We start from the raw sequence: 12,094 nt of genomic DNA on the forward strand, positions 1-12,094 counted from the left end.
GAAAAGGGCTCCTTAAATTCTAAACTCACCACAAGTTGGCAGCCTGTTTGTTATGTTCTCCAGTTGTGCTACACAGCTGGAACGACAGTCAGTCTCCTCTTTCTCTATTCAAACTTGACTGAGTCACCACTCAGAACAGTCAGGGGAGAACAATGCAACTCAAAGAGCAGTGTCCAGCACACATGAAATATAGCCAGGGGACGACTACAGAATGACGCTGGAGCTCCAGTGAGGGTGGGGCTCCGTGTGCGTGTGGCTGCTGTAAGGAACGGGGTGGAGCTCGCTGCCCCAGCTGCAAGGACAGCACACTACCATACACACCGATTCACTGCTAGATAACATACACCACTGAGTGTTAGGGGGGGGGTGTCAAATTATATGTAGGCATTCATTCCGATTGGTTAAGGGTTACGTTTTTGGATAGGGTTAAAACAGAAACAACTCGATCCGCTAAGTTTAGGCATTAATTACAAATGATTAAGGTGAGGGATTGGGTAAAAAAAATAAAAAATAAAAATAAGAGTGCCAAGCAATGGGATTGAACCCGTGATCCTCGGAGACGGAGCTCACACCCATCAACCATCACTAGCAAGCCATGAGCCTACTTGATGGTAAGTGCTCACCTTTGCCCCTATAGGCTAGCATTGAATACCTGGACGAATGTGGAATATTGCATTGAATCTGGAGTGACTTGGCTGGTGGGTAAGAACACATGTATCCTCCAAACAATGTCCTGCTGTTTTACGAGTTTTAACCACAAAACTCAAGCACGGATGAGGACTTTCTACCAGAAATATTTGACGCTAAATGAGTATGGTGCAAAATGAACTTAGAAACAGCAGGAAAAAGGGGCAAGATTTAGTGACGCTCATTCAACCCAACGTCTCACTGACCACCAGCAGAGGGCAGCAAAAGACAACAACTAGCCCATCCAGGGATTCTCCACTTCTTGTTTCACAGAGGGTGAAGGAAACTGAGGGGAGATCAGGGGGCCAGGGTTCTGGTCTGGAAGGATGCGTTCCACTGTGCTCAGAGTACTTTTGGTACTGCAGTTTAGCTGGTTGAGCCCAAAAAGGTTAATTCACATAGAGAAGTTAAAATTAAAAAATCCTAAAAAGACATGGTTATCACCTTTGTGCCAAAAATACCCATATCATTTTCCCAGCAATTGTCTTCGAGGCCGATTTTCTTTCTCTATCACTGATAGCCGAAGGTATTAACATTTTATATGACCATCCAATATCTGCCATGCTTCTGGATGACTTTAAATTCGTGGCTGTTCGCGTTTGCGCCAGTGCGCACGTACGTGAATGCGAGTAGATTACCTTGAAAACAACGGTCGGCCATCAGTGGGAAGCCTTTCTAAATAATGTATTGAAAAAAGTTTTCTAAAGGAATGCGTACTATTCAAGATGACAATGCATAATGTATTTATGAGATCAAACAACTATTTATGGACAAAGGGTGCCAATCTCAACAGCCTCTGGTGAGAATCTCTTAATCCTCCTAAAACAAACATCAATCACAATCAATAAACATCTACAGGAAAAATCAACAAAGTCCGATTTACAGGTATAGAATAGTTTACTGCACTAATAAAATCACCACAGTATGACTCGAGATTAACAGTATGATGCCTTTCCCCCCTCAGGGACTAAATTCAACATTTTTGATATCCACAACAAATATGCATATCTTTGTTTGACCTTCCGTGACTGGCCCCAATATAAGACTACTCGCGCCTACTGTATGAGACAAAGGGTGGGAAAATCCTGTGTCTGTCTTCTAATATTAACCCCAGTACCTCCAGCGTACATCAAAGCTATTTAAATAAATAAAAAAACATTATTGAACCTTAATTTAACTAGGCAAGTCGGGTAAGAACAAATGCTTATTTACAATGGCCTACACCGGCCAAAACCGGACGACACTGGGCACCGCCCTCTGGGACTCCCAATCATGTCCGGTTGTGAAACAGCCTGGATTCAAACCAGGGTGTCTGTAGTGACGCCTCTAGCACTGAGATGCGGTGTCTTAGACCGCTGCGCCACTCAGGAGCTATGGCAGGGTAGCCAGGAACACAGTCATTAGATCGGTGCCAGAGATTATAGTGCAGGGGCAGATGGGGTGAGGCAGGTACGGGCTGCCTACACCCCCCACCACACACACACACACACACAGCAACGCTAGGCAGCTTGTGCCAGAGGGCAGTTTTATGCCTGGATACACAGCGCAGGGTGTCACCTCAGTGCACCAGGGGACCGGGGGATGGACAGGCGGAGGTATGCTGTCTGTCTGGGTCTGCCAGTTCCCCCTGAATATGATCATAAACTCCCCTGACTTAATCTGCACCAGGCTGGTAGGAGTCGGTTTACCTTAGCGATGGTAGGAGTCGGTTTACCTTAGCGATGGTAGGAGTCGGTTTACCTTAGCGATGGTAGGAGTCGGTTTACCTTAGCGATGGTAGGAGTCGGTTTACCTTAGCGATGGTAGGAGTCGGTTTACCTTAGCGATGGTAGGTTTAGCGATGGTAGGAGTCGGTTTACCTTAGCGATGGTAGGAGTCGGTTTACCTTAGCGATGGTAGGAGTCGGTTTACCTTAGCGATGGTAGGAGTCGGTTTACCTTAGCGATGGTAGGAGTCGGTTTACCTTAGCGATGGTAGGAGTCGGTTTACCTTAGCGATGGTAGGAGTCGGTTTACCTTAGCGATGGTAGGAGTCGGTTTACCTTAGCGATGGTAGGAGTCGGTTTACCTTAGGAGCTCTGTCTGTCTGTAAAGGGGTACAAGAATGTCTTAAGACTTCTATTAAATACATTTGAAAAGACTGAAAGACGCAGATTGAGAGCAAGAAGACTTCCACGTTAACCATTTTAGTGTGAGAGAGAGGTGCACAGTCCCCCAACAAGAGAGCAGGAGAACCTGTAGCTAGCTGCTCTAAGTGGATTTTGACCCAAATGAGGCCTGAGGTTGATGAGGGACCACTGTGACACACTGTCATTCAGTCACAGCAACATACTGATTTTGAAGAGTGCTTATTCATTCTGACCTAGTCTGAAATCACATTATCTCCCCACCCTCGCTCTCTCCTCCTCCCCCTCCATCTTCCCTTCCCCCTCTCTTAACATCACCTTTCTCCCATCCACACAGACATGGACTGTTTACAAAACAATAAGAGACAATAAGAGGCATTACCACACAGAACAATCAAGTACGTTAGTCCTTGTCATAACGTTATGCATATCAGCCACTGATGAGCTCCTCCACATAGAGGCTGTTGCTATACGGAAGAACATCCCACAGCGGGTGGCTGCTAATACATTTATTTTCAAATATAATTTCTTTAAAAGAATCACGGATAAAACAGAACTGTTGAAAAGGGCCTGAATGAAACTCTAAAAGAAGATGGGTATAAGTGGAACAAACACAGAGCATTTCTAACAAGCGGACAGAATGTCCCAAAAATATCTCCACAGACAAGAGATCTCCTTCAAAATTCAACGAGAGAGAGCGATTCACATGCAGAGAGTGCGAGAGACACACAGAAAATAACCACACAGAAATCTGTATGGTTAAGGAGCATGTCAGTGGATTGTTCCTGGCCCTAAACAATGTTTAATTCAGAGGTGCAGAAATCATTTCATCTGGCTTCATGCAATGGTAATCAACCCGCATGGTGTCTGGCCCAAATGGTACCCTATTCCCATTTGGGACAAATCCAGCGAGTCCCCTGAGATTTCAGCAGCCCATCCACAACACGTTGGTTTGCCGTGTTAATATTTGTGGGAATTAACTTCTCCACTAGACCCACACCTTGGGAGAGGCAAAGAAAGAGCTCCCAGGAGAGACCGGGAAGCTGTCAATCTTGTTATAACATGCTAGATAAGGCTGCAAACCAATGGAACAGAAAATAAACATTCATTAAGATTCAATGAAACCTACAAATCAACATGTTGTACATTTGTTGCCTTTTTCAGTTGTAAAAATGGGCCTACATTGTGATTACAATCCAGTGAAAAGATTTCAGTGGTCCTTCTGTAGCTCAGTTGGTAGAGCATGGCGCTTGTAACGCCAGGTTAGTGGGTTCGATTCCCGGGACCACCCATACGTAAAATGTATGCACACATGACTGTAAGTCGCTTTGGATAAAAGCGTCTGCTAAATGGCATATATTATTTCTACCTTGCTGAAATGATGCAGTGTATTTGGCCAGTGTGTACAATGTTCCATTTTATAATTTCATAGTTTATCTATTAGCTACAAAGACTTGCTCATGAATCCTCAAACGTTGAAATATGACATTGACCATTTCTCATCAAGACCTTACTGTCATTTTAGAGCTATTAAAAGTGTGCTTAATACGACCTGCAACAGGGAGGTTGCACTTAGAGCAAGATTTCAAATTCACAACCATTAAATTGTTCATTTCCCCATAATTTCTGCGTGAATCAGTTGTCACTCAGTTGGATCTTATCCATTTAGATTGGAAACGGTCTCATTTTATTGGAAATATGAAATGGAATGCATCTTACTGCATCTTTCTTTCAGCCTCACAATCTCAACCAACACCAGCTTGAAACATAGCAGGAGACTGGTGGTGTCTACGCATTGAAGTGACTGAACACACATTGACAGGTTTAAACCAGCCAAATATGAGTCACTCAGAGGCCTATGCTAGGTATTGAATATAAATGTTTTTTTTTTTTCGTAACCTGATCATAGAACTTCCACAGCTCTATTCCCAGTCATGTGACATCCATAGATTAGAGCCTAAATTAATTTAGTTCATTCAATTGACTGATTTCCTTATATGAACTGTAAATTAGTCAAATCTTTGTAATTGTGGCGTGTCGCATTTATATTTTTTGTTTAGTGTAGCTGTGGAGGATGTCGTCCTTGGGAGGACAGACATAAAAAAGGAGATGGAAGGCTGAGAGTCAGTCTACTGAAGGGCTAGGCAACAGAAGGCTACCTCACTAACTTGTATTAATCTAATATGTATAATATCTTAATATGAAGAGTCCTAGGCACAAAACTTATTTCCACTATTACAGTTATTTGATCAAAATCATTAAATCAAAACACGCTTTCACCTGATTAAACAGAAACCGGGTTTAATATATATATATATATATATTTTCTTAAGTATAATTTATATTCCTAAAACATATTGAAAATTATACTGTTGCTGCTTGCTCTTGTCAAATATTTGATTTATAGCCAGGAGTCAAAAACCCTGGTTTTAAAATGTCCAAATTCATAATAAATGCTGAAATAGATTGTGATATTTTGAAGACCAAAACATAAAAATTACTCCCTACACATACATTATCACACTTGTTTTCAGATTACTTAAAATCTGGCTAAATTAGAACGTTAAAACAGCACACTCACCAAGTGGCTACTCCAAACTGGAATTCATTAGCTTGTTCTACTATAAATTAATAGCCCGTGCAAATTAAATCAAATATATTTTCATACAATATTTATGTAACTAGGACACGCTCTGCGACATGTACCGTTTGCAGTCTTCTCAAAGACAAACCACAATGTACTTGAGTATACTACATGCCTTCAGAAAGTATTCATACCCCTTCAATTAGTCCACGTTTGTGTTACAGCCTTAATTCAAAATGGATTAAATATATATTTTCAACCATCTTACACGCACACTATACCCTATAATGAAAGTGAAAACATGTTTTTAGAAATGTTTGCACATTTATTGTAAAAGAAACACAGAAATATCTAATTGAAATCAGATTTCACACCCTTTTGATACGACACTCCAAATTGAGCTCAGGTGCATCCAATTTCCTTCCATCGTCCTTGAGATGTCACTACAACTTGGAGTCCACCTGTGGCCAATTCAATTGTTTGGACATGACTTAGAAAGAAAGCCATCGGTCTATAGAATGGCAAAACAGTTGACAGTGCATGTCAGAGCAGAAACTATAGCATGAAGTTCAAGGAACTGTCCCGTAGATCTCCGAGAGAGAATTGTGATGGGAAATATCTGGGAAAGGGTATAGAACAATTTCAAGAGTGTTGAAAGTTTCCAAGAGCACAGTGGTCTCCATCACTGGGAAATAGAAGAAAATATGGAACTACCCAGACCAAACTGAGAAACCGGGTAAGAAGGCGACCAAGAACCCAATGACCACTCTGACTGAACTACAGAGGTCCTTGGCTGAGATGGGAGAACCTGCCAGAAGTACAATAGTATCTACAGCACCTCACCAATCTGGGCTTTATGGAAGTGGCCAGATGGAAGCCTGTCCTGAGAAAAAGGCTCATCACCCATCTAACACCATACCTACCGTGAAGCATCATGCTATGGAGATGATTTACAGGGGCAGGGACTGCGAGACCGGTAAGGATAGAGTGAACAATTCATGGAACCAAATGCAGGAAAATCATTTGAGATCTGGAGGTGAAAGAAACAACCTCCAGGGCGCCCTATTGTAGCGAGCATTTATGCAGTAATGGCCCCTTCGTCGACTTTTGTTGACTTCATTAGACCCCTCGCAGAACGGCTCCCGGATAATACATTGTTAGTTACTTTTGATGACGTTGAGTCGTTATACACAAATATTCCACACGAGGGCATAATTGAAGCTATGGAACATTTTCTTCTGCAACGTGATCCTAATGAACTACCTTCCAGTGCATGCATTATAACATTGGCTGAAATAGTACACACACACACACACACACACACACACACACACACACACACACACACACACACTAAATTATTTCTTTATTCGGACGAAGGGTAATGCTATGGGATCCCCTATGGCTCTTAACAATGCTAATTTGTATGTGGGTTACATTGAGAAACAGTCCATTTTAAACCCTCTCAAACGTTTTCTTGTCTAACATTTGGCAACGGTACATTGATTATATTTTTGTTCTATGGAGGGGTGATTCAAAACAGCTCCAGGAATTCCATGCTTTTCTTAACTCTTGTTCTGAGCATCTGAGATTTACTATGTAGTGTGACACACGTCAAATCAGTTTCCTTGATCTTCTGATTTTGGGTGAGGATAATGTTCTATACACTGACCTTTACAGGAAACCTACGGATCGTAACAGTTTGAGGGCTGATAGTGGTCACCCACTTCCCTTGAAAAACAGTTTGGCCTACAGCCAAATCTGTCTAATACAAATAATTTCCAAAAAACATCCAGATTGACAGAAATATGTCTGAGACAAAAAAAAAATGAGGGGGTACAAAAAGTCAGATTAATACTGCCATTGAGAAAATTCAAAACAAATCTAGACATGATCTCTTTCAAGGACAGTCTCGCAAAAATAAGCATTCTTGCGTTCTAACTACCCGCTATTCAAAGTGCTCTGAACAAATAAGTACAACAAAAAATAGTTTAAAAAAAATAGTTAAAACACTAGCACATTCTAAGATCCGATGACAGTATCGGTAATGTGTTTTCGGACCCTCCCCTGGTCGTATTCTCACGGGGCAGAAATCGGAGCTCATTTGGTCAACTCTGATTTATCGCCCCAAAATATCCCTGCACAACATTTATTTGTGCCTCTACCGAATGGAAACTACAAGTGTAATGCCTGCTTTCAATGCAATGGCACTTACAAATGTAGATCCTTCAAACAAGGAAACCGATAAAAAAGGTGTTATCACGTGCTCCACTAAGGCATTTGTCTTAACTTATCCGTACGTGGATAAAACAAAGCGCAAATTAAAAGTGCGAACCTCTGAGCAATGTAGCACCATTAGGTGCAGAAACTCGACTTACCCAGTTGCGGCCCACTTTTTTGGAAGCGAACCACTCGATTTCGTCCCATCGGCATGGAACAGGTCACCCTCCCTAGGAGCGGGGGGACTTCGAAAATGTATTGATAAAACGAGAGGCTGCCTGGATCTTTAATTTGAAAGACCCTTGCTCCCTTCGGTCTCAACATATATTTAGATCTTTAGCCATTCTTTTTATTGTGATTTTGCTATTCGTTTTAAATGTTTGTAGGCCTATGCAGCCAAATTGTATCTATGATCTTATGCTATCATTTATGTTTTTGGTATGTTATTTTTATATCTGAGAATTAACCAATGATATCAGGCTACACCCAGCCATGTCCTTTGACACTATATAAAACGAGTGACCCACAGTGTTTGTCATTATACCCTGATAAAGACAGCTCCTCCGTCTGTCGAAACGTTGAGCTCCTAGTGTGTGGCTCTCCTTTTCTTTTTCAAACCCTTGATAAGAACCTGCTTCAGAGTGCAAACAAACTTCAACTGAGATGTACATTTCACCAGGACAATGACCCCAAGCATACAGCCAAAGGCTGGAATAGCTTCAGAACAAGAATGTGACAGTCCTTAAGTAGCCCAGCCAAAGCCCAGACTTCAATCCCAGTGAAAATCTGTGATAAGACTTGAAGGTTGCTGTTCATCGCCACTCCCCATCTAATTTAAGAGCTTGAGAAAATCTGACTCAGGGGTGTGAATACTTCTGTAAATGAGAAGTATTTAATTTTCAACAAATTTGCTAAACTTTCTAAAAATATGTTTTCACTTTGTCATTATTGGGTATTGTATGTAGATTCATGAACATTTGTATTCAGGCTGTAACAAAATGTGGAATAAGTCAAGGGGTATGAATACTTTAAGGCACCGTACCTGTCAATTGATGAGAACCTGTAGTAGCCATTTATCAACTAATCTCCTTGTGCCACAATGTTTACAGTAGATGGCCAACACGAAAAAAATGAAACGCAACAATTGACTGGATCATTTATGACTTATCACCTCACAGGTAATTCTATATAACAACGGGGTATGCTTTCATTGAAGTGATACAGTAGCTTGACTCAAATCTGTCTGTGACCAGCGACTTTTAAACAAAGAGCACTCAATTATCTGTGCCATTTGAGTTTGAAAATGACAACTGCTTTCTAAGTCCTGGGACAGACATGAACGTATGATAAAAGCAACGGAACTAAACAAAAATTATCTGTTTAAAGCGTCAATTTAGTATCATCTTGATGACTAAATGTTTATATTTACAACACCAATCAGGTAAAAAGTAAGTGTAATTCCACTCTGTGGTGAAAATGCAAGCTTGTGTAAAGGTAGTAACAGTGTCCACATTAGGAAAATCTGTGCAATACAAAATAATTGAATATGGAAAAACAATGTCAATTTAGGATAATTGTAGGTTGCCCACTCACAAGCTATTGCAACAATTACATCTAATTCGACTTAATAATTTAGAGAGTTTAAAAATGCACTCAAACAATTTAACCGGGCACTCTAGGCTGGAGCTCCCACAGTGTCTGAGCAGCAGCCTGAACGTTCGACGTCACTACCACACATACACTTAAGAGACAATGTTCCCAGCGCTTTAGTGAGGTCTGTGGGAGCTTGTAGTTGTCAAAAGGAGTGTGTAGAAAGGGTATGGAGGAACATTTTAAGTACATTAGCGGGGCGTTAGGTTCCGTCTCCTGAAAAATAAATCTCCCACAGGGAAGAGACAGGCCTTCACTTAGGACTCGACCACAGTTAAGAACACTACCACAGAAGAGAGAATGAGTGACTGTGAAAGAGAGACAGAAAGAGGAGAGACTGTCTTAATGTGAATGAGCTCCTTTTCAATAACTACGAGCTCCATGCTTGCTCATTCTCCTTCACAGCACAGCCAAAAGCATCGAGTGCACATTCATTGACTTCAGTCGGTTCAATGATACTTATTTTAGTGATGATGGGGGTTTTGAAATTAAAGTCCTTTTGTCTCTGTTGCCATGAGCCTTTCAAACATACCGTCTAGTTCTCAGCACATTAGCTGTGTCACAAATTAACTACAAAAAGAACTACAAATACCATGATCTGGATGAGACTAGCGAATCAAGTCAAAGTTACGAATTTCTGGATGAACGATCGAATGTTAGCTAAATGTAGTAACGAATTGGCTACATTTCCTTAAATTGACAATTATGTGAACTGTCTTGTGCAAGTTTTAAAATTGAGCTTGCAGGGATTTGTAGTTTTGCATGTCGTCCACTTTGATGCTAATTAGCATTTTTGAATCAGAGCAAGTCGAGCCAGTTGTTGATAAAAGCTAATTACCTTGTCCAAGAGATTTACACGGTTATTTGACCACTAGGTTTTATGACACCTCCACTGTGGGCCTCTATTAACATCTACAGGATCGGTGTCCTCCCCGCGGGATGGTTGAGCTAACGTAGGCTAATGCGATTAGCATGAGGTTGTAAGTAACAAGAAAATTTCCCAGGACATAGACATATCTGATATTGGCAGAAAGCTTAAATTATTGTTAAACTAACTGCACTGTCCAATTTACAGTAGCTACAACAGTTAAATAATACCATGCCATTGTTTGAGGAGAATGCACAATTATTAACTTAAATGTATGAATAAACCAATTAGGCACATTTGGGAAGTCTTGATAACATTGCACAACCTTCAATGTAACAGCAATATTTAGACTTAGGGTTGCCAACCGTTCGACAAAATACAAAATGGTTCCGTATTTCATTGAAAGATTAAACGTTTTGTTTTGGAAATTATAGTTACTGGATTTGACCATGTTAACAACCAAAGGCTCGTATTTCTGTGTTTATTTTAATTAAGTCTATGACTTGATAGAGCAGTATGAGCGGTGGTAGGCAGCAGCAGGCTCGTCGGCATTCATTCAAACAGCACTTTACTGCGTTTGCTAGCAGCTTTTAGCAATGCTTGATGCACAGAGCGGTTTATGACTTCAAGCCCATCAACTCCCGAGATTAGGCTGGCAATACTAAAGTGCATATAAGAACATCCAATAGTCAAAGGGAAATGAAATACAAATGTTATGGAGAGAAATAGTAGATGGGTCCTAATTCCTATAATAACTACAACCTAAAACTTCCTAACTGGGTATATTGAACCACCAGCTTTCATATGTTCTATGTTATGAGCAAGGAATTTATGTTCGTTTATTTAAATTTACATGGCACATATTGCACTTTTACTTTCTTCTCCAACACTGTGGTTTTGCATTATTTAAACCAAATTGAACATGTTTCATTATTTATTTGAAACTAAATAGATTTATTTATTACATTAAGTTAAAAGGGTTCATTGTTCATTCAGTATTGTTGTAATTGTCATTATTACAATTTATACACACATAATCGGTATTAAAATCATAAACAGTCGACCTCTAGTCTAGATACAACATTTTTAAACAGATATGCAATGGTTCATTGGATCAGTATAAACCGTGCACATACAGTGGAAGTCAGAAGTGTACATACACCTTAGCCAAATACATTTAAACTCAGTTTTTCACAATTCCTGACATTTAATCCTAGTAAACATTCCCTGTCTTAGGTCAGTTAGGATCACCACTTTAATTTTAAGAATGTGACATTTCAGAATAATAGTAGAGAGAATGATTTATTTCAGCTTTTATTTCTTTCATCACATTCCCAGTGGGTCAGAAGTTTACATACACTCAATTAGTATTTGACAGCATTGCCTTTAAATAGTTGAACTTGGGTCAAACGTGTCGGGTAGCCTTCCACAATAAGTTGGCTAATTTTTGCCCCGTTCCTCCTGACAGAGCTGGTGTAACAGAGTCAGGTTTGTTGGCTTCCTTGCTTGCACACGCCTTTTCAGTTCTGCCCACAAATGTTCTATAGTATTGAGGTCAGGGCTTTGTGATGGTCACTCCAATACCTGGACTTTGTTGTCCTGATGCCATTTTGCCACAACTTTGGACGTATGCTTGAGGTCATTGTCCATTTGGAAGACCCATTTGCGACAAAGCTTTAACTTCCTGACTAATGTCTTAATAAAGGTTGCTTCAATATATACTCATGATGCCATCTATTTTGTGAAGTGCACCAGTCCCTCTTGCAGCAAAGCACCCCCACATCATGATGCTGCCACCCCCGTGCTTCACGGTCGGGATGGTGTTATTCGACTTGCAAGCCTCCCCCTTTTTCCTCCAAATATATCAATGGTCATTAAAAAAACAAAAAGTACAATCTTTGTCCCCATGTGCAGTTGCAAACCGTAATCTGGCTTTTTTGTGGCGGTCCTTGCTGAGCAG

At 40.6% G+C, this 12,094-nt stretch overlaps 1 protein-coding gene across 7 annotated transcripts in view; it reads right to left on the reverse strand.

Annotated features, from left to right (window-relative positions):
* The window catches only part of sash1b (SAM and SH3 domain containing 1b), a 73,040-nt gene that overhangs the window by 34,735 nt on the left and 26,211 nt on the right, over window positions 1–12,094 (reverse strand). The window contains exon 1 of one of the 7 annotated variants that reach the window (XM_035743500.2): window positions 30–183. The exons of the other annotated variants lie outside the window; for them this stretch is intronic. The gene's annotated coding sequence lies outside the window, so the exon portion shown is untranslated. Of the gene's footprint in view, window positions 1–29; window positions 184–12,094 lie in introns of those variants that run through there. 7 annotated transcript variants of the gene reach the window in all.

This window comes from Oncorhynchus keta, chromosome 29, assembly GCF_023373465.1.
Source record: "Oncorhynchus keta strain PuntledgeMale-10-30-2019 chromosome 29, Oket_V2, whole genome shotgun sequence".
NCBI classification, from domain to species: domain Eukaryota; kingdom Metazoa; phylum Chordata; class Actinopteri; order Salmoniformes; family Salmonidae; genus Oncorhynchus; species Oncorhynchus keta.